The sequence below is a fragment of the Tachysurus fulvidraco genome, chromosome 4 (genome assembly GCF_022655615.1).
Source record: "Tachysurus fulvidraco isolate hzauxx_2018 chromosome 4, HZAU_PFXX_2.0, whole genome shotgun sequence".
NCBI lineage: Eukaryota > Metazoa > Chordata > Actinopteri > Siluriformes > Bagridae > Tachysurus > Tachysurus fulvidraco.
Window position 1 is genome coordinate 10,861,228 of NC_062521.1, and position 5,792 is coordinate 10,867,019.

A 5,792-nucleotide genomic window follows, 5' to 3' on the forward strand; every position below is an offset into this window, starting at 1 on the left:
AACTGTCTTCGAGTAGGTCAGCGATTATTGTTCCAGATTAATGTGGGATTATAGGAACGCGAAAAAGTTTCCAGATTCCATATTATTTACACTAACATTTACATATGACTATTAGTTACAATGTTGACCTCAGTAATAAAAGAATACTATAATTTTAATAATTACATAATTTTATTGACATGTTATTTTGCCACTCACTCGTTTTTTTTGTTACAAGGCAGTTTTGAGTAATTTCTAAAACCTTTTGCGAAGATATATGTTACATTTCAATGCTCACAACAGACCATTTTACTTAAAAATCTGAACCTCCATAGGACCGAAGTAACCCCTGTTCCTATTTGCTTCCTTTATTTAATTAAGTCAAGGAGAAGTGGGAGGTAAAAAAGTATTATCGGCAAGAATAATGTTTAATTTTCACAACTCTAAGTATGAAACGTTAGTTAAACATGCATCAAATGCAGATGAGTTTAATTTGTCAACAGTCCATGTCAAATTTAAATTCACCCTCCACCTCTTGTGAATTCTTATCTATTGCTATCTATAGCTCAAACCCTACTGACTGAAAATGCTGTGTGGACTGAGCTCGTTATGTACGGGTGAGTAACTCCTGTCGGATGGGATATGTGTCTGCGTAAGAGCTGGACTAGAGGAGATCGATAGAGAGCGTCTGGACAGCTCCGGTACAGGCGCTGAGTTGTACCGGTCTGACAGCTACAAGCGGAGTAACGCCAATGACCCTCAACAGGTAGAAGTGTTTCTTAGGAAAATATAATAACTATACACAAACCTCGCTAGTATTTCATTTGACCAGCTCTCCTAAATGACAAAATAATATTAAATATATGACTTATACCTACCTCATAATACAATGAAAATCAATATAAAAAGAGAAATAATTCACCGTATACTACATAATTTACTGGGGTCCCCCCGCCCCTAGAATTTTTAAACAGACGTTTTTCATGGTCCACACCTGATTAGGCTATTTTATGATATTAATACATATCTCTGATATTCATGGCAGCTTGTCATCTTATTTTAAATTCAAGATATTAGATTGCGAAATGCTTATTTTGCAGTGTAGTTGTTTTAAACTAGTAAAAAAAAAGTTATTTCAAGTACATATTCGACATGAACCAATAAAATAAAAAAAGGCAGAAAAGCTAAGGTTTATATTATGTAGACAGTTTTATAGGTAAATCTGGCCATACGAGTCTCTGTTCTTTCATTAGGGACCTAAATCTAAAGCTATATACAAATTTCTTTTAAGCTACTTATTGTGACAATACTCAATTGTTAAAGGCGCTATATAAACAAAATACATTTGGTCTGAATTGAAATTAATCGTACCCTCGTAACTTTAGACTGTCTATTCAGATTTAGTTTCCCCAAAAGCATCTCTGGCTATTAGTCGTTAACATGTAGAGCATCACGTTGACCACTGAAAGTGAGAACAACTGAAACTGGCCCCAAAGCTCAAAGTGTGTATGTGATTTTGTTGGAATTTAACTTATCGTTAAGTGCTCAGAACATAAATTACAGGTATTTTCTTTCTTTCTTTCTTTCTTTCTTTCTTTCTTTCTTTCTTTCTTTCTTTCTTTCTTTCTTTCTTTCTTTCTTTCTTTCTTTCTTTCCCACTTACCATGGAATTTGAGAAGGAAAGTAAGTAAAAGTCTTTACTTTTGGTAACTAGTTTACAGAAGGCTTTTAATACTAGTTAATTTACTATTTTACTCAGTTTTCTTCTATGTACTGGGTAAATAAATTAACATGGATCAGCATTGCTTGTTTTTTCCCCCATATAATTTAATTACACTGTATTACAAAAAAAATCTAATTGAAATTGAATACTGGACTGATCTCTCTCTCTCTCCCTCTCTCCCTCTCTCCCTCTCTCTCTCTCTCTCTCTCTCTCTCTCTCTCTCTCTCTCTCTCTCTCTCACACTCACACACACACACACACACACACACACACACACACACACACACACACACACACACACACACACACACACACACACACACACACACACACACACACACACACACACACAGAGTTAATGTCCAAAGTAGGATTATGCTTATACTCTCTACCTCCATCAAGTGACTCATTAAGACTCACCATTTCTCAATGTCGCGTCACTTACTGCACTTACTCACTTAGTTCATGCAAAAATCCATAGCAGTTATAATATAAAGATTTCACTTTGTTTCACCCAATCTAAGCAGCCAGAACACAATGCAAACCCAGTTAAACCATCCCCCTTTGCTGAAATTGTTGTTAACTTTACACACCTTTGTGTAAGTTCTTACAAATATGCAATCATAGGTAAAGTTAGGATTGGCTACACCCCTATAATTCTGTAATTAAAGCTATGTCACACACTTGCCAATGAGAGAAAAACTTATAAACATGCTGAAATAAATGTATTATTATTATTATTATTATTATTATTATTATTATTATTATTATTATTATTATTATTATTATTATTATTATTATTATTATTATTATTATTATTATTTATGGAACACCAGTTTAACAACTGATATAACAACAGAATGATCAGGGTGAAACCGGATGGGTGGCAGCTTCAGGTTTTTCAGTGTATGGTTTGGGACCTAGCTTGTGCGTGATGGCTTGGTCGTATTTGTCTGCTAATAAGTCACACAGAGGTAAGGGGAAGTTATTGGGAGCTCGTCCTAGGTTCACGGTTCACGGTGAGGTTAAAGAGACTGTTGATACTGTTGCTTGCTCTCGATGTTAAGTCCTCTTCCTTCCTAAAAGAGGATGTGCCCTAGCCACTGTGCACTCGTGTTTGTTTTTATAGGTTTATGTCATTGGCCCAAACAGGAATGCACAATAACACCATGACGTCATAGACTGCAAGTTTTTCTCTTGACTTTGTAAAACTGCACAAGGCCTGTCCTCGAACCCCAGTCAAGTCCTTTGTCTTTGTCTATTTTTAGCCTCCTAAACCAGAGCACTTGAGAACTGACTCAACTTAAGCACATAAGTAGATTTTCACTGACAATATGATTGTCATTTCTGACAGTTCTGATCACCTGTAAAATACATGCCAAAAATGTAATGTTTTACAAACCAATATGTATAATATATGATATGATCAGCTGTTGCGTGTTTAACTATCAATAAAAATCTGTTGTCTACCTGACAGTGAGTTATTAATGTCTTTGGCTTTGGAATGAAAGCTGGAACAATAATTCTGGTTGTCAGCTTGTCACTAATCAGATGACAACTGATAGGTGGGAGAGAGAAAGAGAGAGAGAGAGAGAGAGAGAGAGAGAGAGAGAGAGAGAGAGAGAGAGAGAGAGAGAGAGAGAGAGAGAGATGAGTTATACTTTTCATTCCCAAACACAACTCAAGGCTACATGCCATGGAAATTCATTTCTGTGTTCTGATCCAGCTGTCTTGATATTACCTCCATTTGCCTCATTACTTGTTTTTATGCACAGCAGCAAGAAGCGTTCAAGTCTATTGTTCAGTGTTATCAAAACTCATGACCTCCTTCTCTCTCTCTCTCTCTCTCTCTCTCTCTCTCTCTCTCTCTCTCTCTCTCTCTCTCTCTCTCTCTCTCTCTCTCTCTCTCTCTCTCTCTCTCTCTCTCTCCCTACTACCAGGCATGATCTTGATACATCATAGTAATATCAAACTTGGTGGATCGAGTTGAACTTTTTTTTGTTATAGTATTATATATATTTTTGCAGTTGCAACCAATTTTAGTGTGATTGTCATTTATCTCTTTAATTAATCTTTTTCCCAACTTCAGGTTTTAGTGTGTGTAAAGCATTCAAAGTGGTGTTTGGTCATTAAATGGTGCAAAGTTTTTTATAGCCATAATATATTTTTTTTCTTCAGTATGGTGTCAGTCAAACAAACAGACGAATCTTTTGCACAAAATCAGTCCAAAGTCATGCTCTTCCTAATAAATGCTTTCTCAAACACACGTGTGAATGTACACACTGGTCAAAACAAGAGGTGATATCGTTGCATTGTATCACTGGCCCCGGCAGATGGACACAGAGAAGAATAGATGAACCAAATGTCATTGTTCTTTACTGCTTCTCTGATTTGTTTGGCTATAGTCCTGCCATAAATTCCCACATATGCCATCTCTGACCTTGTTCCTGCACAGCACAACCTCTTTATATATGATCACAGAGGTAAGTCTGAAAAAAGAAATAATGTTTAGATTAAGTTTGATTATATTCAACTCAAACCTTTTGTTTTTGGGATGTCAAGACAAACTGATCATTTTGCCTTCTGTGGCATTGTTAACAAATACTGTCTGCATTTGTTCCTGTCTCTCATGGTAAATTTAGCTGGGGCTGGAATGTGATCTGTATAATTCACAACAAACAGAAGGTAGAAGCAAAATGTTCTGGCCATAATCCAATATCTTCAACATGATTTCTGAATGAAAAAAGGAATTCTGTAAAAAAGGATTAGTGGGACGTTATAGAGGAACCAGTTATAAGAACCAATAGCAATTTGTAACCGTAGCAACTACTGGAAATGGGGATTATCAGAAGCACGTAGGCTGTCTTTATGGACGTGACTGAAGTGGGGTTGCCCAGGCTACAACCACTTGCATTAAACCATCATAAAGAACCATACACAGGTCAAAAGCATTTAAGTAGAGCTAGTAGTTTCCATTTGCTATTGTTTGTCTTTTTTTTTTTAAGTATAAGATTTGTATTGAATGCACAACTATACGTTAGCATCATTTTATTCAAGGTATGCATTGGTTTTAACCTTGCCATTGTAATCTGAATGAACAGCCATATGTTATCATCTATGCTAGTAGAAAGTTACAACCACAGAAAAAATAGCAATAATAAAATAAAATAAAATAAATGATTTTCTTAAAACAAGCTGAAACTACTGCCTTTACTTTTCCTGATATTTGTGTTGCTTATGAATGTTGAAATTTTGTTTTTTATATGTTTGTACTCTAGTATCAGAATGCAATTAAAGCATAATATTAGTAAATGAGAAGTAGAAAGTAGAAATATGCACCATTAAAATACTCACATACTGTATATGCATACATGAAGTTGAAAATGTTAATAATTTTCCAGTCATTATTTTTGATACATCGGATTGTAGACAAATTTCTGACTCTAGACAAATCATTTATTCATCAATTCAATTCAAAAGCGATTTATTCATTTATCTCCAGGAACCACTTTCTCCTGTCCAGAGTCATGGATTTCAGAAGTGCAGTTTATCCTGGGAACACTGGACACGAATGGGACACCAGTCCATTCACACCTAGGGACAATTTAGCAGAACCATTTTACCCACTAGCAGGTTTTTATAATATGGTAGAAACCTGAGAACCAGATTCAGAATCACTCTGGGAAACTGGAAGCTGAGTGGCATAAAACTACATCACAATGTCACACTTTAGAAGATATTGTTAATGTGCATAAGATAATAATGTGAACATCTTAAAAATGACATTCAATTTTAAATGCTAGTGCTCCAGTTTATCTGTGTTTATGGTTATGTTTGTCACTGTGGTCTCAGGAAAAGCCTTTCTGTTGTGGTTTTTTTTTTGTTTCTTTGTTTTGTTTCTTTTTTTTTAATACTGAACAAATCAATGAAGTCTTCTTTAAGCACTGGCATCTCTGCTGCATGATGCACTTGTTTCAACCACTCACAACACAGCACCAAGATCCTTTATTTATTAAGGTGTAGTTTAATACAGGTGGTGCCGCTATTTTGGGACATGGTTTGTCAGTTGCCTCAAGAACATGCACTTTAT

At 35.5% G+C, this 5,792-nt stretch overlaps 1 long non-coding RNA gene across 1 annotated transcript in view; it reads left to right on the forward strand.

Moving 5' to 3' along the window:
• The window catches only part of LOC113645062, a 6,513-nt gene extending 4,683 nt beyond the window's left edge, over positions 1-1,830 (forward strand). The window contains exon 4 of the long non-coding RNA XR_003441130.2: positions 545-1,830. This is a non-coding gene — a long non-coding RNA (uncharacterized LOC113645062). The remainder of the gene's footprint in view (positions 1-544) is intronic.
• The last annotated feature ends 3,962 nt before the right edge of the window (positions 1,831-5,792 follow it).